This window comes from Pezoporus flaviventris, unplaced genomic scaffold (assembly GCF_033815535.1).
Source record: "Pezoporus flaviventris isolate CSIRO_AGI_PZ_B2104156 unplaced genomic scaffold, CSIRO_AGI_Pfla_v1 ptg000093l, whole genome shotgun sequence".
NCBI lineage: Eukaryota > Metazoa > Chordata > Aves > Psittaciformes > Psittacidae > Pezoporus > Pezoporus flaviventris.
The window spans coordinates 3,546,528-3,570,664 of record NW_026892641.1 but is presented as its reverse complement, the minus strand read 5'-3'; the positions used below and the strand labels follow the sequence as shown (position 1 = coordinate 3,570,664).

Genomic DNA, 24,137 nt, shown 5'->3' with positions numbered 1-24,137 from the left:
TCACAAATTACATGGGAGGGCTCTCTGAAACCTCAATTTAAAAAGCAAGATCAGTGGTGGGGTGGAATGGCTTGCATAGGATTGTGGCATTGCATAGACACTGCTTTTGGTGATGCTGCAGCATCCAAGCACCCCGGCAGGATGGGGACCCTGCTATCCTACCTCCTCGCTGCTGGACCAAGAAGCCATCACCACTCAAGAGGCTGTTCTCTCTGTGAGGCTGCAACCCAGGATGGGCAGGGACCATCTCCTGTGTCAGCAAAACCCATGGGATTCCAACAACCAGAGCCAGTTAACATTTCATTCTGGGCCATCATTGCAAGGAACATCTTAAACCATGCAAGCAAGCACCTGCCTGCACTGAAAGCATGCGAGGTCGGGGCAGAATGTGACCTGATGAGTGGCTTCAGCCCTTGGAAAGGCTGATTTCAGCCCAGTGTTGGGAGCTTGCGAGGCTGTGTGCTAAACCCCAAGGAATTTAAACCCAGGATCGTTGGCTCCTGCATACTAAAGCCCAGCAGAATCCTTGCTCTGTCTCCCCCCTCTCTCCCAGACATACAATGTACATATAAATCAGGCTGTCACAGCTCGTCTCTTTCCTGACAGCTGTAATTGCTTCAGACTATAAAAATATCTATAGACAATAAACACAAGGCACGAAAACAGCAAAGAGAAAAGCAAATCAAGGTTCCTTTAAATAATTCAGTTGCTCCAGCAGCAGAGGAGCCAGCAACTGAGTCCAGCTGTGAAGGTTCGGCAGCAAGAGAAAGAGAGCTTTGTAGCCTCCTCTGGGGATGAGGGAGTCTTTATTCCTTCGCTGGGTTTTGACCGCAGCAGCCGAAGTGCCGAGCTCAGCCGCTTGCAAAGCAGCACCAACCCGAGCACGGAATGCAGCTCCTTGCTTTCAGCTCCTTCCCTTTCTTCCCACTTAGATAAAAGTATTTATTCTTTTTGCTCTTTCTCAGTGCGAGCAACAGGCAGGAGATGAGAAGCAGCAAAGCACAGGCACGCTTTAGCTGTATGCTCGTCTCCGTATCGGTCTCCTTCGTTCCAGCAAGGCTAAAGGCCCCCCTCTCCTGGCAGAGACCACAAACAGGGCAGCAGAAGCAGAGCGAGCCAGGGACGGAGCAGCAGCAGGATGCGTGGAGGAAGGGAAAGGATTTTCCCTGGGGAGACGGCAACTGGAAGGATGCTGACACCACAGAGAGGGATGGGGTTGGAAGAAGCAACAGCCTGTGCATAGAGATAGAGCATCTCTATCAGAGCAGGGAGAGATGGGGAGGGGAGTCTTGATGCAGTAAATCAGTCCCCAAAACTCCCTCCTACTGAAGAACCATGGCATTTGGCTTCCCACAGATGCTAAGGGACACCAAAAGGACTGCACAGCCTGGGAGCCTTGGGGCAAACACTGCCCCAACCTCAGGCTTTTTGAGCAAAACCAAGCCTAAGCTTCTAATCTAGAGATGTGAGTGGTCCCGAAGGCTGATAACCAGATGCAAAACTACAGTTCAGGTTCCTTATCAAGTAAAACACCACTTTCTGCAGCTTTCTCAGCATCTCTTGTGCCTGTAGCTGCTTGCAGGGCTCCCACACCCCCTGTGCATGTACACCTGCAAACATCTACACAGCCAATACTAACCAGCCCACACCGAAAGGTTTCATTACTAAAGAAACTCCTTTCGAGCAGGTCATAGCAAGGCAGTTTGTGCAACCAGATTTTCCCTTTTAATTCCCTTTCTTCCTTTCCAGGAAGCTGAGAGATGACAATCTCTAACCCCAAGTCGAAATTGAATCGGAAATGGCCAAATATGAGCAGAAACATCATTCAGGCTCATTCCTTCAGAATGAAAACGTTCCTTCTATCACATATCCTGCTATTCCTTATTGCCCAAGGAGCTCAGAGTGGTGAAAGTGCTGAGTTTTCTTTGGTTTCAGTCAGGTGAATGGGCCTGGGGGAGCTTTTCCTCACTAACTACTGAGCCCTCAATGTCTACACCCATTCAATGCAGACACAAAGGGCACTGACTCATTTATCCCTTCATTAATGGTGGCCCAATTAAGAAACAATGCTTGAGAGCCTTTACTTGGCTGGAGCCATTTGGAACCCCTCAGGCCCCAAAGGCATTCCGGTGCTGAGCTGGAGAAACTGCCTGGGCAGGGCTGGTTTTAGGCCGGTTTTCTGAATGCAAGAAGCATCCTCATGGGGCACTCAGCCCTCAATCCTTGCACTGGAAGAAGCGGGGGCTACCAGCACCCTCTTCACAGTGTTTAAAGGGCAGTCCTATTAATCCCTGCTAAAGATGTTGTTAATGTTTAACTGGCATTTCTATAAACTTACAGTAACTGTCCTATTAAACGTGAATAGAGTGGGCTTTTGGGAGCCTTCTCTAAAGCCATGCTGGGATCTGCTGCACCAGGTAAAAAAGGAACACTTTGCCCTTTAAAGCAAGCACGGGGATTGGCATCTTCCAGTCCAAGTTAATGCCTGCCCTGAGCTGAGAGGGAGGACCAGCCACCCTGCAAGAGGCTGCAAAAGCCTGTCCCAAGCTGGTGCTTTCAAAGCTAAAGCCAGAATAGGATTTACCTCCCTGCAACATCTCAAGAGGTAACCTGAGGAAGAGGGAAACCCCATCACCAGCTGCCAAAAATCCACGTATAACACTGACATCCTTACTGCACACAGGGATACAGGGCAACATCCCTGAGGATGCGCTGATGCTGCAGATGGGTCAGGCAGCACTGAAGCTTGGACATGAGCTCGCAGAGGGATGAGCAGCCAAAGGCCTGGCTTTTCCTTTAGGATTACTCCTTTCTATCACACGTCTCAGTCTTTAAACCTTTTACAACAGCCCAGCCAACGCATGTGTATTTATGAAGGGAAAACCTTTGTACATCCAGTCTTAATGTTAAACATCCATACAGGGAGAGAAAGAAAATTAATGAGGAGATATTGAGCCACGCTGGCATGGGGAAAGTTATGAACTGGGATCGATCCTTGCTACAAATCAATATTTCTTTTCCACAAATCTGTTTCTTGTTGTGCTGCTGTGATGCACGTTGCTGTATTAACACCCTGAAAGACATCCTATACAGCAGCATTTGATCGGCATCAATCAGGTGCCAGAGCCAGCTGATGACAAGGGATAAAATCCTGCCATTAGCCATCTAATAGCATTTTATAAGCACATGACATTAACCCTGTGCTCCACAACTCAATCCACTTTATGTTTTAATAGGAGGATTTGCACATTGGAAGAGTGAGAATGCTGAATAGGCTGAAAAAGCAAAGCCAGCCACGTCCCGATTCCCACAATAGCCAATACAGCAACCTTAAACGTAATAACATGAGCTTCTCCCCCCAATTTGGGGGTATTTGTGAGTCCTGCTCTGGAAAAGCAGCTCCAAGAGTTGCTGTGCTATCTCCTCGGATAGCCCTAAACAAGACAAACCAAGCCAAGCCTTTCCCAGCCCATCTGGATATCAACACACGCATCCTAAACTCCAAGGAGAAGCGAGAAGATCAATGTCCCTGGTTGATACTGGCCCACCACCACAGTCACCCCCTTTCCACCTCATTTTGCCCAGCAAACCCTTACCAGAAAGCCACCAGGTCCAGGCAAAGCAGGCATCAGGAGAGAAGCAGGTACCTTGATTTAGACCATGATGATCCATAAAAAGCAGATAGGAAAAACAGAGCCCCTGACATCCCCCTTTTATACCACTGAGCAAACCCAGTGAAGCCCCAACCCACTGCCCGGTGTTTGCTACCTTGGAAAATGAGACTCTCCTGCAGACACTGATTAACCTTTAGCTGCAACTGCCTTTGGACCTATATCAGTCACTTGAACACTGCCAGGGATGGGGCAGCCACGGCTTCTCTGGGCACCCTGTGCCAGCGCCTCAGCACCCTCACAGGGAAGAGCTTCTGCCTTATCTCCAACCTGAACTTGCCCTGTTTCAGTTTGAACCCATCACCCCTTGTCCTATCCCTACAGTCCCTGATGCAGAGTCCCTCCCCAGCATCCTCATAGCCCCCTTCAGGCACTGGAAGCTGCTCTGAGGTCTCCACGCAGCTTCTCTTCTCCAGCCTGAACAGCCCCAATGTTCTCATCCTGCCTCCATATGAGAGATGCTCCAGCCCCTGCTCATCCCCTGGCCTCCTCTGAACTTGCTCCAACAGCTCCACGTCCTCCTTACGCTGGGGACACCAGAACTGCACACAGTGCTGCAAGTGGGGTCTCCCAGCCATCACTCGAGTGCTCCTCATGCTGCCTGATCACTTGTAGCTTTGCTGCTGGGCCTCTGCCCCTCGCGGCGCTCTGCATCCAAGAATAACATTAATAATAGTCCTGCCATTAAGCAGGATGCTTGGTTGGAATCAGGAGATTCTGAGCAATGAGCTCATAAATTTAATTCCCGGGGTACCATCTTTGAGCGGTACCAGGCACGGTCGCCTCTGAATGCTGGGAAATGAGCATAATTACATGGAGATCGACAAGGCACAAATGCCAAGAATTCTGTTAACCTTTAATACTGCAAAAAAACTCTCCCCTTGTAATTATCTCTTTCCTTTGTCTTAAATGTTACTGATGAATATTTAGTGGGATAAGCAAATAAAAGGAGGCTGAGGGGCGCGAGGAAGAGCAGAGTCAGTCTGCAAACCTCAGGGCCCCACTGTGGGGTGGGTTGGGACCCGAGGTCACCAAACCTGCCACATGGGGCAATGACATCCCCATGGTGACACGCAGTTACCAAACTCCAACTGAATCACCAAAGGTACCCCCCAATCCACATTAACCTCCACATTAACCTCCAAATACACCTTCACCCAGGTCCGTGGTACAGCATGGAGTGATGCCATGGTCCTCAACAGGATGCTGTGAGGTGTCCTTTCCCCAAACTGAACTTAGGCTTGGAATAAAACTTCCTGGCTGCAAAACACATCACCCTTCAAACATATCCTCCCTAGGGCTGCAAATGGCACTGCCCTCTTGCTGCACATCGAGTCTGATGGGAAGAAGATTTTCTCCCGGCGTGAACTGCATTAATATCTGTCAGCACTGTGGCATTTCTGCCTATAATGATGAAAAATACGTGCAGAGGATGCGGGGTGCTCTCAGCATCCCCTCCGTCCCCATGAACTGAAATTAGAAGCAGCTGCTCCTGCTCCCGTCCTGCTTACAACCCCATGGAATTCTCCCTGGAAGCTTATTATTTGGGAGATAGCATGGAGCTAACGGAGCCTCATGACCTATCCACATTCAAGATGTGCCTGGCTGCAGGTGGGGGCTCAGCTCTCCCCTCCCTGGAGCTGGAGACCAGTGTAAAGGTCACTCTCCTCTTTTAATGTCGCGTCAGACCGACCGCTGCGTGAACAAGGGAAGGGAAAAGGCACTTCTTCTCCTGCCGCAGGGAGGAAAGCCAGCTCCACCTTAGGAGGAGCGTGCCAGCACGAGGAGGTCGGGCTATAACAACCTGCAACACCAAATGCTTTCAGACCTCTGTCCAGGAGCTATAGGAGAGGTTGAAGGAGCATCCTCCTGGCTTTGATGCTGCTGCGTTTAACTGCATCCCAACCAGCACAGCCCCACTGCTTGGGATGAGGGAGGAGGCACAGAATGGGGATGGAAGAGGGTGATGCAGGATACCTGCCCCAGAAATGCTGGAGGCATTCGTGTGCCTTCAACTGGTGTGTGCTTTCTAGGCCCCTAGCTGCTTTTATGCCTCTTTCAAAGGTTATAAAAGCTGTCTTTATATCCCAATAAAAGCATATAAAACCAACCTTCTTTGCAGTTCAATAAACGTGGTTAAGTCTTCTCCTCATTAAGACTTTTTGCCTCAGGGCCATAGGCATGTGTGGGCTGCTGCAGGGCATGAAAGAGGAGGGGGCTTTGGGCAATGAATCCCAAAGCAGGAGACAGCAGAGCATCCCAAGGGAGAGGGACCAAGAGGCCAAGCAGAGATGGGCATCATGACCGAGATTCACAGTCCAAGCCATGGACTGTATACACAAAGGGGGAGCAGTTTCCTAGCAGGGTTTTGCCTCTCCCAGTAAAGCCCCTTTGAATGCACCTGATGATAAAGTGCATCCTGGTCAGTATCCTTCCATGAACTAGCTCGCAAGCCATCTAGGACAATGAGTGTCAAAGGACACTCTAGCAACCCTCTGCTCCTTCAACATCCATTTATACCTTAGGGACTATGGATCAGGAAGTGTCCCTCTAAAAGCAGCAGTGCCACACAGAGCATGGCAGGACCACAGCCTCCAGACACAGTTCTACTTATTATTTATGCCATGGCTTGTAATCAGTCTTCCTCAAAAGCCCCTCTTTCCTTGGAAGAGGATCTAAACCCATCCAACAGCCTCTCAGGGCACTAAACCAAGGAGGTCTATTCTTTTTGGTGACAGCCTGTTCTACAAGGTGAACAAAACTCATCTGAATCAACCCAGCTTGAATTTCATCCATCATCCCCCAGCACCACCAACATGAAGGGCAGGATACAGAGCAAAGGAGCACGTTATCACTGGTGATCTATTAGTGACCAGCAGGCTGCAGGGCAGTAAGCTTGTGGCTGATGCCAGAGGAAGAGGAGCAGGGGAGATGTGAGGCCATAAAGTGTTCCTTGTGTGAGCAGCTATGGGGAACCCAGATTGAAGCCCTGCAGCAAGGCTTTCCAGTCTGTGCCATCACCTAATTCATCCCCTCCGTATCCCTCCACAGGTGCTATGGGATGGGGACCAGCGCAGTCTCTTTACCAAGAGGCTCCTTGTCCACACACCCTCATTCCACAGCCCAGCATTGAAGCTGAGCCCTCCCTACCACTGCCAACTAATTAATCCTAGCTAATTGCCATTACCAGGCTCCTGTTTGAAAGGAGAAAGATGAGGGCAAAGGAAAGGTGAACATTCTTCCCTAGGGAATCCAGAAGTGTTTACAGTCCCTGGCCCGAGAAAATCCATACTCATCTTGGCTCCAGGAGACAGGGCTGCCCCCCCACGCTCTTATTAGCAATTCCCAATCATCTTTTATTAGGCCTGCATTGATTTGCTGCTCATTTCAGGGGGAATAAAGGCCTAAGAGCCTCAAGTCTGGAATCCAGGCATGGAGCCAGTGGTGCCGGGTGGGGAGACAAGGGCTGGGATGCTGACACGGGTCCAGAAGCAGAGCAGAAGCTTTGCCGTTTCCAAACAGACTTGAACATCCCACTGGGTCTTTTCCATATGGAAGAGGCACCAAGGGACTGAGAGCTCCTCTGGATCTTTATTTAGGGAGCTCATTCTGCTCTCAAAGGGGAATTTTGTCCTAGCAAGGATTTATGGAGCCTTGTCCCTGCTAGAAGAAGTCACACTAATCCCACACTCCAAATCCCAACTCAGTTGTTATCCCCTGGGAGAAACAGGCTCCTAACACTATGCTTCTGTTTCCAAGCCAACATTTCCAAGTAGCTTCTGAAACACAAATTCTGTTAGGAATCATCTGAATATTGTGTTAGGATAATGCCACAACACCAGCGCACACATTAGCACACACACCACCCAGCAAAGAGTGTTGGAACAGCAAAACAAAGTGAATTTGCAGGGTCTTGGAGGGGGTTTTCCCTCCCCCTCCTGGCAAAGGCATGAAATTATCAGTTTCCAACTGTTTGCTTTTCCACACATGTCCCTGCTGTCACCAAACCTGTCGCACTCCGTGTCCTCACGTAACCCAAGATGCGCATGGGTACCAAAGGACCTCACAGCCTCGGGGGAGGAGATCCCAGGGCCAGCAGGGAAGAAGCAAGGAGGGTGGAAGCAATATGAGCCCTGTAGAGGAGATGGTGGGAGATACAAACCTTTAGGTGGCTGAGCTTCAGGTATATCCCCCACTGCACCCATCAGCACCCAAGGGAATTTTGGTGACAGCCTCATCCCATCGCAGCACATAGGTCATCATATCACAGCACCCGCCTCATCCCATCACAGAATCTATGCCATCACATCACAGCTCATCACGCCCCCACCAGCACCTATGTTATCCCATCACAGCACCCATCTCATTCCATCACAGAACCTATGCCATCACATCACAGCTCATCACACCCCCCACCAGCGCCTATGTTATCCCAACACAGCACCCATCTCATTCCACCACGGCACCTATGTTATGTCAGCCTCATTACCTATGTCATGCCAACCACAGCACCTATGTCATCCCATCACAGCACCTGTCTCACTCCATCCCTGCAACAACCTCATCCCATCACAGCACCCACCTCCTCGCATCACATGCTGATCTTCTCAGCAGACCAAGGAGGGGGAGATGCACTAAAATCCACCACTTTGCTGCATTTAGACCAAATTACACATATATTTTTCAGTGCCCCTGCATTTAGAGAGCAAGAGCCTCTCCCTAAAGCGCCCCAGGTGATATTCAAATGGCAAAGCCAGCTCAGAGGAGAGCGGCTCCGGACTGCCTGTGGTGAGGCGGATGAAAGCCCAGGGCTGCAAGCCCTGGATGTGCCTCACTTCAGGGGGAAAACACTCTTAAAGCTTTGCCCCAGATCTGCCAGCACGGAAAGTTCCACTCTGCTTTGAACCAGGCATCTGAATCATCTCCCCAGGAAGCAGCTGCCTCCGGGCAGTGATTGGGAAGTGATGGGAAGCACTTGCTGGTGAGGATAACGGCAAGGACCAGTACTGGATTGGTGGGTTGTGGCCAAAGGGATGCTGTGAGTGATGGCCTTGAACACTGCCAGGGATGGGGCAGCCACAGCTTCTCTGGGCACCCTGTGCCAGCGCCTCAGCACCCTCACAGGGAAGAGCTTCTGCCTAAGAGCTCATCTCAATCTCCCCTCTGGCAGGTTCAAGCCATTCCCCCTTGGGAGATGAAACATGGAATACCGACCTGAAGTCCTATAATGAGCATGTTGCTTGATTCCCTCTTCTCTCCCCATTAGTGGACACTTCTACCCCACACCAAAGCACCAGGATCTTTCGTCCCGCAACGAAATTGGGCTGTCAAAGCCCTTGCTGGCACCCACTGTGCCTTCTGACTGGCATCAGCACGCAGCTACAGGCCAAATTCCTCCCTGGTGCAGCTTAATTAAATGCAGTGATGTTACACCAGGGAGGAACCTGGCCCACTGTCCTGAGCTGGAGTCCGCAGCAAGTCCAGCTGGCAGCTCAGTGGCATCAAGAAGGCTCCCTGGCACTGGGAGCAGCGCTGGGAACTGTATCCTGCATTTACGAGTGGGAGACAGGCTCAATAAACACAGTGCTAAGTAAACCGGATCCATAATAAATAACAACAACCAGCAGTTCACCTCTTCCAAATGCTACGCAACCGGACCAAATTGTCCTCCCAAGTCCCATGAGCGGTGGGGACGTTTCATCAGCCCGATTATACTGACAGGGAAAGAGGCGCTGGGAGCTTAATAATAATAAAACCCCATTATGTTACAGTGCTTGTGCATCCCAACAAGCTCCAAAAGGCAAAGAAATGGCTCCGTTCGTTTTAATGGAGTGGAGGGGATGGAGATGTCCAAGCAATAAGCTTCAGGTTGCTCATAAAGCCGGACTGAGCGGTGCCACTAAGTCGTGACCATTGTGGGCTGCTGGGCTTGAAGCCTCAAGTGGGATGGATCACACAAGATGCTGTTCCACAGGCTTTAAGCAGAGGAGGTTTGCACCTCACTGGAGCGATGTGCAACAGCTCAGCTCCCTCTGCCCAACCAAACCGGTGCCAAGAGAGTCAGGGGAGCTCCCACCAAAACTCGAAGGTGGTTTGCATGCTCACAGCATAAGGGGTGCAATTACCCTGCAGTCGTGGTGTGATTATACAGTAGCTGAGCATCCCACACCTGTAATTTCCACTCCTCTCATAGAACTCCAGGGCTAGGAAATTAATTAGAGTCTAAGTGCAGAATCAGTGGTACCACTGAATGCTAAAACCAGGCAGCCCCGGTGCCCAGGAAGCCAAAGGCACAATTGTGGACATGGAGGTAACCTTAGAGTTGCAATGTAGAGAAATTCCTCTTACAGGGACTAGTGGGTGGTGATGAGGTTATTCTAAAGCCTTACCATGGTGTAATTACACTATATTTGTAAGGTAATTACAGCCCTGCTATTATACATGCTACAACCCTCTATTTCACGCCTAATCTCATAAGGTAGATGCAGAGGGATAAAAGCACTTGACTTGCAAAGGAAAAGAATGGACACACGTTGACAAGAGCATCAAGAGAAGAGGTAAGAATGGAAATGCTCCAGGCATCTGCAGACATCCCTAACCCCACAGGGATGCTAACCCTCTGTGGTCCAGGGGTTCAGGCAAGGAGGAAGACCTGCACTCAGTTGCCTGGGAGGTATAAGCATCCATCAGAAGCCAATGTACTTTTGAGAAGCTGAATGAGGTGGGGAAGGAAAAACCACCCAGCCCTGGCTGGAGGGATGGGTACACCCCTTCCCCAGTCACACTGTGGTCCTTTGGGCATTTATCCCAGTGCTGTGCTGGTCACCTCTGATGGAGGGATGTGCTATCTGCTAGCCATGAGGCCACCACAAAGAGGGGATGGGTTTGAGCACTCCACTCAAAAGGCGCAGCCCCCAAGTTCCCAACCCAGAGCCAGCTTTCCAGGAACTTCCAGAGTTTTCCAGGTGTTGCCATGGCTTTCTGCCGTGTAGACAAGGCCTTTAGTGACATGGGTTAGTGGTGGGCTTGGCAATGACAGGGTAAAGGTTGGACTGGATGATCTCCAAGGTCTTTTCCGACTGAGCTGATTCTGATTTGAGTCAATGGGGTTTTGGCCCATTGGGCATAACCAGCACCTTTCCAGGGCTTCCCTATACCCAGACCATGAAGCCAGGTAGATATCAAGCTGATAACTTCCACCCAGCTCCATCAGACCCCATTTGGACCCTCCAGTGCTGCGCGAACTAACGGGTTACTCAACACAGCCAGGCAGACAGACCTCATGTAACTTTTGTGTCTCCTGCTGCTCCACATCTCCACCCGATCCTATTTCCCTGGTGCTATTTACACTTGCTACAAGGTGGTAGATGGGAAGATGCAGGCATAAGAGGGGACGTGAGGGATTGTATCCATGGTGGAATTCAGCCAAGTCTCTCAATAACCCAAACCCTTTCTGGTGCACATCACATCGCTGCAACGAGGGACTATTCCCTCCAGCATTCCCAAAGATTTATGCAGAGTAGATGTGTGGGCATGAAAATACAATCACAAACTGTGATTTTGCTGCTTTTTTGGGTTAGTTTTGGGTGGTTTTTTTCCCCCTCTTTTTCTTTGTTTTAGGTCTATCCAGGCTAAATTCTCTATCAGCTGCCTCTGCATAAGCCATGCAGAGCACAATTACAGAGGAAAGCAATTCCCTGTGGGATGAGACCACATCCCCAGGGAGCAGCTCATGGAATTGCATCCACATGGAGTGGCTCTAGTCCCTCTGGGTGCAGTTTCACCCAGGGAAAGCCATCCTTTGCAAGGAGCAAGCACACCTTCCATGAGAAATAAGGGCTGAGCTGTTGCAGGAATGACTTCCCCATCTCCACTAAAGGCTCAGCTAAGCCATGAGGGCTGGAAGTTGACGATATCTTTCATTAGGAATGATGTTTTTAAAGTGGGAAACACTCATTTTCTTTAGTGAGGCCACAGAATAGGGTCCCTATGGAATGCATGCAGTTGTGAGAGTCAAAATTGAATTGATATTGGAAAATTTCCTGAGGGGAATAAAGAAGTCAGACGCTGACTGCAGAAACAACATCACATTGAGAGCAAATGGAAATCCACTGAAACTTAAATATATATATTAATGAAAATAAAAGCATAAAAATCTCCCCTAACTTCCCCATCTCAGCAAAAATCCCCCCAAAAATAATATTTCCATGGAATGCACCTTTTCCCTCCCTTTGGAAGTAGTCTTTTAGCCACTACAAGGACTTTCAGCTCATGGAATAGCCATCTGGCTTTCACAAACTCCCTTTACAACATGGCACGTTGCCTCCTAAGTGGGTCTGGGAGGAACAGGGATTCCCCATTGCTCCAAACAGGCCAGCAAGGACAACTCCTGGCTTAGCTGTTAGATAGCCAAAACACTGAGCTCCTTCCAGGCAACCATCCATTCCCTAGATTTTGGTTTTCCCAATGGAAAACCAATTTCTCTGGGGGAAAAAAATGGAAATTGTCCCAGGAAATTGCATGGTTTTGTCATAAAGGTTCCTTCTAAGGGGAAAAGTGCTTCAATGGAAGATCCAGAGTTTTCAAAGGTGGCTTTCTGCATCCTTATGGATGCCCTCGTGCATTTGGGAATGGGCAAATAGGGGCAAAGAGAAAAGGTGGGGATGTGAACACCGTGACAACCTCTCGTGCATCAGCCTCCCTCATCTGCCTCCAACCTGACACAAGCACCAGGAGCTGGTGAGATGCAATGTGCATCCACAGGGATGCATTCACAAGGGGACCCTTCAGATCACATTAACAAAGAGCCACCTATGGTGACAATTCTTGCTGTTGCCTGCTGATTATTTACTGGGACAGCCCCTGGAAAGGGCCATGTGCTCTTTTGGCTTTCATGCCCTGCTCAAGCCAAGGGAAGTGGTCATTCCCTGGGGAATTCAGCCTTAAGGCAAGCTGGAAGGATGCTGCCTTCTCATCCCCCAACCTTGGGCATTGCTCCTGGACACGCTGCTCATCCCAAACCACCTGCGTGGGGACACAGCCTCAAATGCCATCTCTCCCTTGCCTATCACCAATTTGCTTACATAAAAGCATTCAACATGGTTGTGTGCCCTCCGGGGATCACGGAATCATAGAACCCCAAACTGGTTTGGGTTGGAAAGGACCTTAATATCATCCAGTTCCTACCCCCTGGGACACCTCCCACTACAGCAGGTTGATCCAAGCCCTGTCCAACCTGGCCTTGAACACTGCCAGGGATGGGGCATTCACCACTTCTTTGGGCAAAGCTCCCCATCCTTCACATCCCCAAGCCCATCCTCCATCATTACACCTCCCCTGAACACATCCGTATCTCCCCTGCTCCCCCCCCCCAACCTTCATTTTGACATCTAGAATCAAAGCACCTATAAGGAAGATGGGCTGGTTTTATTAGCCTGCAGGTTCCCCTCGTATTCCTGTGCTTTTCTGCAACCCCAGCATCTCAAAGCTGGTGCTAAACCAAAGCCCAGATTCCTGCAGTTACCTATGCCAGTAATATTAAGGAAACATCAACCCTGATGACACCTATGAGACCTGCAGTAAAAACAGGAGGGCTGGTAGCACTGCACACATCTGCTGCCAGCATCATTCCCTGCACCTTCAAGCAGCAGATTCCTGCTCTCTGGGTTGGTATCAAAAGGGGTCACAGCACCATCAAGCAGCCCCATGCCACCCCATTTGATCTCTGCTTTCATAGCCCTGTTGCCAAATCAGCCCTTGGAGAAAGCAAACTCCAAAGACAGGCTCCTAAAGGCAGCTTGTGCAGATCCGCAAGGCAGCAGAGGTCAGAAAGGGAAAAATCCATGGCAAAGAGGAGCCAAGACCTCAAGAGCCCATGCTCTGAGAAGGGAGCTAATAAAAAAGCATCATCCCTTGGCAGACAGTGAATTGTTGCTTAAACCCAAGGATCACAGACAGCCCTCTCGTCTTAAGGGGAGCAGTGAAGTGAAGAGATTTCCTAGCCATTAAGCCGAGCTATAAAGTGCCTGCAGTAAAGTAGGGTAAGTGGAATTTATCATGGCACTGTATAGACTGTAGGGCCAGGAGAGAGCCAGTGTGGGTCAACAGGCTGACCTCTTGCATTGTCTAAAGATCCTTCCCTTCATCATCCCATTAACATCCCGTCTCCCGCGCTGCCGCCCGGCGTCTGAGGTCCCTCCTTGGGGAATCTCCTCTTGCTCGACTGCAGGGCACTTTCTTAATGGCCAGGCTGGAAATCTTCCTCTTCCTTAGCTCCAGGCCACTGCTCCTTGTCCTGCTGCCTTTGGAGACAAGGGATTATTCCCTTTCTTCATTCCTAACATCACCTGGAAGGTATTTATAGGCTGTGATCACTTCACACCTCCTCAGGAGGTTTCTTCTTTGCTAGGCTATAATTTAGCACTAGAGCCAGGCAGCCCAGCTTTGTGATGTGCATGCTCAGGGAAGCCACCTCCCCAGCTTCAATAGTAACCATCATCCTGCTCCTCCCAGGGACTGACACAGCTTTAAGGTCCTTTTTGCTCATGGCCTTATGTCCATAAATTAAAAGAACCCCAGATGCAGCCAGGCAGGGGAATTTGGGGCAATGCTTTTGCATCAGGGACGGCAAAACCCCCTCTAAACCCCTGGGATCTGAGACCTGCGCCATTCAAAGTCTGGTTTTGTTCGGCATCAATGACTTTGCTCAGACCAGAACCAACCAAGCCCACAAGCACAGCTCATGTTTAGTATTGAGGATGTTTTCTCAGTGGCAGCTGGCTGGAGTTATTCTCATTTCTGCCTTTTTCTATTTCCTAGCAGAGACAAGGCAGGAGCCGAGAGAGCAGAATAACCAACAAGAACACAATTCCCAGGATGATTCCTGCCTCGTATCCGAGGAGCCAAAACATGCAGGTGAAAACTCTGCCAGTGTTTTGCAAGGGAACAGGAGCCCTTTTGAAGGTGGCTGATTTCCCAGCACAAGCATTTAGTCTACTGCTTTGCAAAACAGTCGGAGCCCCACAAATCAACGCTCAACAAGCCCCCAAACTGTCAAAACATTGTGAAGGAGGCTGAAGTTTTGTTTTCATTGCAAGAAGAACCATCAGCACCCAAGCCCAGCAGACTGGCAGCTGCATAAATGTACATATAAATAGGGGAGTTGGTGCTTCTGCCTTCTCCATGCAAGAGCCAAGGGGTTGTAAAGCTCCTTTCTCAAGGGTCACCTATTCCATGCAGGGAACAACGTCCCCATCAGTAGCATCACTCTGCATTTAATAGATGCTCACTAGCCTGACCAAATCCATCACTGTTGCACCAGTGGGTACAATCCAGTCTGGTCCAGCCAGCATCATCTGGTTGATATTCAGCTTCTCCCAAGCCATTAACTCTTTGGAGACGAGGAAAAAACTATCCTCACCCAGAGTTAACTTGTCTTAAGACAAGGAAGGAGGACAGCATTCAAGGCAACAACCCCTGTGCTCACCCACAGCCTCATTGTGCAGTACCCAAAAAACACCTGATGCTGTTTTGCTGTTGCCCCCCCCCAAAAAAGCTGATCCCTGCAGCAGCCACATATCATGAGCTTGCTGCTATGCTGCTTGCTCTTCCTCCTCTCCACATGGCTGCTCTGCCCGCCCGGCTCCTGCCAAGAGCATTGATGCGAAGGGAGCGCCGGATGGATGGGCAGCAACTGTCAGCAGAGCCAGCCTTGGACAGACGTGATGAACACGTTCTGAGGGGTGCCTGCCAGCTCTGGACCTGCTGTGCTTACAGCATTCCTCCTTCCCCATCCTCTCACCCTCGTTTCATGCTCTGGCTGGGGGACCCGCCTTCTTGAGGAGCAAGAAAATCAAACCACCGCACCATGTTCAGCAGGAGGAATAGGGATGTTTCCTTCCACTCCTGGCTTGCTTTGCCAGGCTCAACCAGGCTAAAATCAGGTCGATGTGGCCCCAGACCTGCAGTCCCTTCTATCCCAGATTGAAAGCAGCACAACCTGTCTCTGTGCTGGCACTAAACAGGATGCAGGTACCCAAAGCAGCGTCCAACCAACTCTCAAGTGACATCCACCCTGATTTGCCTCCCATCCCCTTTCCCCTCTCTGTATCCAGCAGCACAGGGCTGGGAAGCAGCCGCTTATAAAAGCCAGCTGGAAAGGAGGGAGGGATGGATGGATGCAGGGAGGGAGCTGCTGCTTTTCAACAAAGCCAGAACGCAGCTACAGTGCTTATGAGCTTCTCCTCCCCATGTGAGCGCTGAGAAGAGGATTGGTACCCTGGGTGCAGCAGGCTGGGGGCTGATAGGATGCATCAGCTAATTTGCACTAATGGTCCCAGAAAGGCAGGGAGTGCTCTCCAGAGGAGAATGCACTTGAGCAGTAACCTAAATAGATCCGCGTTTCCAAGCAGAAAGTCCTTGAGGAGGGAAGAGAGGCCCCTACAGTTGAATTTCTCTCCCTGCCTGCACCAAAACTTGGCTGGGGATGTTGGAAAAGAGCTGCCTGGGCAGGGAAAAACATTGGATCTGCAATGTGGGGAGCAGCACTCGGAAGAAGCTGGACCATAGCTGGACATCCAGCCCCACGCTTGGACAGAGTGACGGCAGCTCTGGAAAGAGCCAAGCCCAGAGCACGTTTGGCCCCATCATCAGCCCAAGGCAAAAAGTCCGCCCATCTGTGCTGCGACAGGTTGATATAGAGGGTGAAATGCCTAAGTAAAATTCCACAACAGGGCATTAAAAAGATGTAATAAAATATACACGAGTTATTAAATATTGTCATCAAGACGAGCCATAAATCAGAGATTTTATGGTTTCTGATTATAAATTCCATTTATTCTGTAAGCGTTTAAAGAAAGAAAAATGGAGCCTGGGTAAAGATTTAAGCCCAGCCTTGATGCTGCTGCTATTTCACTGTTGCTCGTGGATGGCACATCTATGGGAGCCAAAGTTGGGTACACAGAGTTGCGCGGAAGGATGCTCTTTGCCAGCCTGTGGACCACAAAACACCCCAATGTCCTTAAGGACACCACTAAAGATGCTCCTGGCCATGCAAATACGATGGTAGGGTCCCTGTGCTGCCTTCTCCATGTGCACTATGCATCTGTACCCTCTGCTTCTCCTCCCCACCTCTTGTTTACGGGTTGTAAGGCAGGGTTTACTCGTTCAGGCAGAGAAATCAACGTCGTTTCAGGGAAGTGAAGGACAAAAGCAGTGAACACATGAAGGAAACACTTTTCCCCCTTTCAAATGCCAAGAGAAATATCATAGAAATTGCTTTCTTGGAAAGACCTGAGGGTTCACATAAATCGGCAAGTGACAGGGATGCTTCTCTCATACCTGGTATTTCCCCTTCTTGCTCAGCCCCTGGGGCAGAGGAGATGCAGAGGGACTGAGCTGCCTATCCTGCAACCATGAAGAAATAGCAGGAGAAGCAAACCTCAGGAAGGTTTCCATGGGAAAACTATCCCCATATCCTTGGGGAACACCAGACAGCCTCAAGGCAGCCTGAAGCTTCCAAAGCTCCCCTTTGCTCTAATATTTTACAGGCAGCAGTACCCAGGAGCCTCCAATAACCCTGCCACATCCTAGAGATGCTCCTCCCAGATGAATATTTCCCAATTGAATGCCCAATCCCGTTTTTCAGCCTCACAAACCAGCGTCAGACAATCCTTCTGCAGCCCTCAATTTGGCTGCCTCGATCCCCAAAGTGCATTTTGCAGCTAAGACCCTTGCGGAAACACACAGTGTGATGTCCAGCTTAGCACAGGCTGTTTCCATTCACCTTAATCTATTCACCATCCTATTGCACTCTATTTCCAGGGGGACCAAAGCCCACGGATGCAGAACCATAACCCCAGCAGTTAAATCCCATCCTAGAGATAGGCTGGGTGGAAGGTAGACCACAGGGCAGATCCTGTTTAATTAGGGCTCATAAAACCAGCTCAGTACTGCACCAGAGAGTGGGGCTGATTTGCAGCTGCCTTTAAAACCAAGCAGGGTTACTGCTTCAGCAGTTTTCCCAGCCAGTTTTATGGATGCAACAATAAAGCAAAAGAAGTTTGGAGTGCTGAGAGTTTTAGTGCTGCAGCACATCTGATAACGTCACGCCAGCTTATCGCGGCATCGAGGGAAGGAGAGCGCTGGGATAGGGAGCAAAGACACAGACAAGCTGTGTGAGGGAAGGAAACCCAGCCTTCCTAAGCCACAGAAGCTTCTCAATGGAGAGATAAGGCATGCTTAAAATGAGCTTTGCCATATTTCCAAATAGCCTGTGCAAAGGTTTATATCCTTCCAGATGAAGCAGTGATGGGCTGCCAGGTCCGGGAGCTGCCGGCCTGGATTTATCTGCCCATCAGGGAGCAGCTATTCATGGTTGGGGTTTATGGGGTTCATCATGAAAGGAGCCCTACAAAGCACTGCAGGAAAACATCAGGGTACATCATCAGCACCTAATAAATAAGGATTCTTTAATTCTTTCCTTAAATTACTGGGTAGAGATGCTGCCTCCTCCTCCCAAACTCCTCCTGAGCATCCACTGGGGACCAGATGATCTCCAGAGGTCCCTTCCAACCCTAATGATTCTGTGATCTCAGGCTGCATCTGCCCACAGTGCACATTGCCAGGCCAGCTCTCATCCTTGCAGAGTATCTGTCTGCAGAGGGCACTCGCTGGGCTGGGGATAGGAACAGGGATGAGTTTATTCCTGATGCCGAGCCCTTGCACAAGGGGCACTGGTTTGTCCAGCAAAACAACCCAGGTGGGTGTTTGGAAAGGCACCGACAGATCAAGAAAACAAGGGGGGAAAAGCAGCACACGAGGTTTCTAGGATAGGAAAACCACCAGAGGATGAAAGCTTCCCTCTATGGCTGCACTCAACCAGGGGAAATCAGTGCTTCCCTCCCTGCTTTGCCAGCTGCGACTGTGGGTATAAATGTGATGGAGCAAGCTTTGTGCGTGAGAGAGGACAACGTAAAACCCACACAAACCAGGGCAAGCGTAAGGAAGACAAAGAACAGAGCGAGACTGATGGGGTCAGGGCACTGCTAAGGATGTCAATACCCATCACTCACTAATAACCTTTCTGTAACTCCCGACCTGCAGCGGCTGTCGCGAAACGGCAGCGAAATTAAAGCAGAAACGAAGCAGCATCAGGTCCTGGCGAGAGGAGGCAGCTCTGACAGGCAAGGGAAGGGCCTGCCATGGACATAAGAGGGGGCATGGTGCTGGACCTGCCAACCTGGATCCCCCTGTGATCCCGGGAAAAGTGCAAGGGATGCAGGATGCAGCAGGAAGGGGAAGCAGGCTGGATGTGTGGTACCCAGCCCAGCATGGAGCAGGAGGTGAAGGAGGCAGAGGAGGAGGAGGGGATGTGTGGTCCAGCTGACAGCAGCATGCTGACGGAGGCGAGCATCCTCCCCAGGGAGAGGAGAGGGGAAGGACAAGGCTGATACAGACCCAACAGAGTTGCAATGCAATCAGCTTGTGTTGTGGGGGATTTCTGCTAACGAAAGGCTGTTTTCCCAGGTTCCAGGTGGGTCTGGGGGCTGTGTCCCATCCATCCATAGAAACAGCCAAAAAAGCAGCAAAGCTCCCTCTGCAGCAAAGCTCAGCACTACCCTCCCTTCTCTTCCTGCCCCCTGCTCTCTGTGCAAATTTAAAGCATGTTCCAGATATGGGCTGACCTTTACAGTACACATGAAAAGGCAAAAGGAGACTTGGAAATGCACAGAAGGGAAAATATGCCTGGGAATGGAAAGCAGAGCGTGCATATCCCAGCTAGCAGAGCAGAGCAGACAGGGCAGAAAGGGACGCTGGCCTGGGATCAGTCCCAATTCAACCCCAAATCTTCATCCTGGTGCTATTTGAACCCCAGAATGAAAGTCCCAAGGGCAGAACCTGAGCAGCTTTAACCCAAAAGCACACAAGGACCGGCTTCTCTGCCAAGCAGACCTGCTATCACCCTCACTGCACTCCCCCAGAGCTTTGAAATGAGCCTACCAAGAGCATCAAACCCCTTCAGCGGGGTTGTTCTTGCTGGGAAGCATCCCTAAGGCTCATGTGCAAGGATCTCTCAGCTATTTAATCAGGCACGGGTAAAGATATTGAGGGAAGTGAATTCCCCAGGCTGGCTTATGGAGCAGTAGACCATGGCCAAGTCTCTTCAGCATTAGTTCACCCATCTCCCACAGCCGGCAGAGCATCCTCCTCCCTCCCCATCACATGGATACCTGCCTTTCTGCTTTACCCCCCCCTCCTCCAGCCTGCTGTTGTGAGAAAGGGAGGACAAGAACATCCCCCCTCCCTGTGCCAGTGGTTCTTCCTCACACCAAGCACAGCTCTCACAGAGCAAAAGCACATAGAGGGAAACCAATCAGGAGAACCATGGGAGATGCTCTCACACACACAAACAGCACCGACCCCGCTGGGTACCCGTGGACACGTGTATAGCAAGAACACACAGGTTCCTGGGGTCAAGTTAAAGCTCTTTCAGCTTTAACTCAGGCCATGGTGAGGGCTCCCCCATTTGTGGGCATGACCCTGCCTTCATCTCCCAGCCCAGCAGCGACGTGAGGATCAGCTCAGGCTCCTCTCTGCAAGACATCCAGAAGCTGAGACAGAGCTGATCCATCTTCCCTGCTGAAAGAGTGTAAACAACTCAGCTGCAGGCTTGGAGTGCAAGAGAGGACACGCAGTTGGGAACTTTAAGGGCCAATTTACTCAGTAATTTACTAAACACACTAATAATTGACATTGCAAGCACCATACCGCTGCCTCCCCCGCTCCCACCTAATACCCGTAGCAAGAGGGGAAGAACAGCATTCCCTGTCCTAGCTGCTCTGCAAAGCTTCCTCTGCCAGACACAAACCCGGTTGCCATCTGGGCAGCCTCACTCCACTCATTCCCAAGCAACACAACAGCATTCCTGGCAAACCCCACGCTCCTGCTTAGCATCCGTCTTTCCCAGCGCTGATTCCACCTGAGGAGCTGTGCAAGGGAAAGGTGTGTTGTAATTACCAGCCCTTCCCGTGCTGTAATTAAAGACAAACTGAAGGGAGTTCTGCCCACTCTCCAAGTTTCCCTGAAGCTTTTCCCAGTGCCAAAGCAGCAGCTCTGCAGGAAAACTCCCAGCAGCGTCTTGGAAGAAAAGCAGCAGCTCAGACTGGAGTTACAACCTGTTTCAGTTATGGTACTTAGACTAAACTTCCCCCATCCAGCCAAGGATGATCCCCAGGTATCCCACATCCTTTAGGAGGGGGTATGACCTGTCCTCTCTGGTCAGAATGGTGATGAAATTTAAGCTTCCCTTGGGAATGCGTTCATTTGGACAAAATCATCCTTACGCTTTTATTCCCTCTGATTCCCTTCATTTCATTTCATTTCCAGTTACCTTTGCTGGTTTTTAGTGGTTTATATCCTTATCGAAGAAACCTTTCCTAGTGCACTATAGGCACTATGAACAGTGGGTTGCAGAACAGAATCCATGCTCAAAGGACTAATGAACATCTTTCCCTTTATTTCTGCCCTACACCTGGCTGGATCCATACAGTACAAAAGAGGATGAAGATCTGATGAGTAGTGACTCCAACTCCAAAGGTGTAAGGGTTTAAAGACCCTGTCAGCCACAGCTTCTCTGGGCACCTTGTTCCAGCACCATCACAGGGAACTTCTTCCTTGTATCCATCCTGAACTTCCCCTGTTTCAGTCTGAACCCATCACCCCTTGTCCTATCACCACAGTCCCCGATGAAGAGCCCCTCTCCAGCATCCTTGCCCCCTTCAGACATTGGAAGCTGCTCTGAGGTCTCCCTCATTTGAGCATCTTCAGCCTGAAAACGCCTCCAAACTTGCCACTTCCAACAGCTCAGGTCACAGCTTGCAATTAATCAGTCACTTGATTGAATGCTTCCTTTTCTGCTGCTGGGTGGCCTGTGAGTCCCTGTGGGCAACAGCACCCTGCCAGGGTTGTTATTCCAACTCTTCCCACTGGACCAGCAAAACATGCCTATAAAGTTGATGGGGTTTTCTTTTTGGCGATGCTTTTCTTTCCTTTTCTTTCATTAGGAGATATGTTCATTAGGAAACTATCAGAAACCTCTGGGGCAGCTTGTGCTTCTTCTAATTCATTTTCCACATGGATAATGAGCCAGGAGTGAATTTTTTAGGGTGAATTTAATTGACCTTTGCAGTGGCATTAGGCAGATTGGCTTCAAGTCTATTAGAGCATAATGTAACCTGGTGAGATTTTAGGGATGTTTTTTGGATAGAATGTTTGAGTTGGACTGCTTTGCTCCTTTCCTCCCCTTAGCTTCGTGGAGAAAAAGAAGGACGGCTTGGGAATACAGAGGGATGAACAGACGGGGAGAGAATTAAAAGGGAGAATGAGGAATAGAATAGGGAGAGAAGAGCTCGGATGCTTGGGGACAGGCAGCAGCAGCCACCAACCAAGCAGCTGGCCCATTAGCTCAGTGACACGGTGCCAGCTTACACCAGCTGAGGATCAGGCCCCGGGGTGATGGACGACATCCCAGCTTTGCAGGGATGGCTCGGGAGCTGCTGGTTCCTGCTGTCTCATAGGGAAAAAGGGATCTGCAAGGGCTGGCAGATGTCAGGCTCAGTGCTCTGGATGCCACAGCCAGGGATGTGAGCCTATCTGCTTAAAGCCACCCTTCTGGGGCAGGGTAAGCTGACCCTATGGAGGCTGAAGGAGGCAGGGAGTGACACATCCCAACTCACATCCAAAAGGATACATGAGATCTCCAGTGTTGCTAATAGGGGTTCTCATGGGACAGCAGGAGGTGAAACCCACTGAATTCCACTCCAGTGCCGAGGAGCACCATGGTAGGCACCGTGCTACAGAGTCATGTCCTTCACATCCCTACCCCTCTGCTCTTGTGTTCTCAGAGCACACTTGGGACCCAAAGGTACTATGGTGTGACACTATACAGCACCCCAACAGCCCCAGGTGGTGTTTGGAGAACACCCAAGCCTTGCACCAGCAATGACTTTCCATCCTCTGGGTTCAAATCCTGCTTCCAGCCCCTGCAGAGGAGAGGTTCTCCCCTTTCAGCATCAGCATCACCAGACTAAAACCCTTATGCCAGGCTCTGGGACAGCAGGGATGGGGAAGAGCACATCTGCTGTGCATCCTCACCCCTTTGCAAGCCCTCTTATGATAAAATAGCAGCAATCAAATGCTCTGGGAAAAGCAGGATGCCAGGAAGCCAGCACGGCATAGATGATGCTACCTTTCCCCATTCACAACACCAGCATGCCCTGGAGCTTTAGCTGTGCTAAACTCCATCTGATGGGGCTCTCACAGGGATCACACGATGGGGACCCTGTGCCCCAGCAGAGGCTCCCAACAGCATCCTCTAGAAGCCAACATGAGCAGCCCAGTTGTCACAGCCCAGCACAGGGGAGACCACCAGAAACACCCAGCTCTAACGTGGCAGCACTAAAGAGCTGTTATCCCTTGAGTGGGAAAATCTGCTTGGGGGTGTTTTGAAGCATCACTTGGTTTCCATTGGTTTTAATCCCCACCCAGCATGGATAATCGTATGGATAACCTCAACCCCTGTCCACACAGGGCTGGGATATGAATCTCCAGTCTCTCCCAGCCCACAGCATTCCCGTTTAGTGTGCAAGCATCCCTCTCTGAACTCATTCCCCAACCACTGATGAGGCAATAGGATGAGAAATGTGCAGCTGAGAGCTCAGGGCAGGGCTGAGGGCAGCAAAACCTGGGCTCAGGCTGGCGCTGCGATGTTGAAACCATCCCCATCCTCCATCCCTGCCATACAAAGAGCTCCTGAGGGATTCTCTGCTCTGTGCCATGGCACTTGCTTTCCCCCTGTTGTGACATAAATGAGATTTCAGGCATCCTGAGTTCCAGCTACAAACCCTCCACTGGGCGCTGACCGGTGCCTTTGCCCATGCACCAACCGGGCTGGAGGATGCTTCTTACTGCTCCCCATGCACCAAAGTGGCCACAAAAGGGTTAATGACCTGCTCTGCTTTCCAAACTTTGCTGGATTCTGCTCCTCCCCTGAGAGGCTGCAGCGAGGGAGAGGAGGGTTTCAAAAGAGAGCCGGAAAATGAGAGCAAAAAGGGGAGTGTTTCAGCTGGATGCAGTGGAATGGAAGGCTTTGTGGTTTAGAAAATTAAGGGTGTAAGGGGTCTCTTTGTGCTAAATGCTCTGGATGGGATGAAAGTAAATAGAGCTCAGCTGGGCAGGGGAGTCAGGGTGACACCGAGAACATTTTTGAGCCCTGTTAGGTATTAATTTCCCATACATCATCTGCCTGTCCTCTGCCTGTTTGAAGTGCTCAAGGTTTCAGGCTTCAAAGCACGGCTGTGCACAAAGCTCATGGATCCGTGGGGAGCCACCTCAGCAGGTTCCAGCCCTGTGTCTCAGCAGGACCCCCCTCCCAACAAGGCCATCGCCTTCCACCCGCAGCCAGGATCA

General features: G+C 50.4%; 1 protein-coding gene across 2 annotated transcripts in view; it reads right to left on the bottom strand.

Moving 5' to 3' along the window:
- The window catches only part of LOC133281059 (protein CEPU-1), a 331,891-nt gene that overhangs the window by 134,980 nt on the left and 172,774 nt on the right, over nt 1-24,137 (bottom strand). The gene's annotated exons all lie outside the window — the stretch shown is intronic.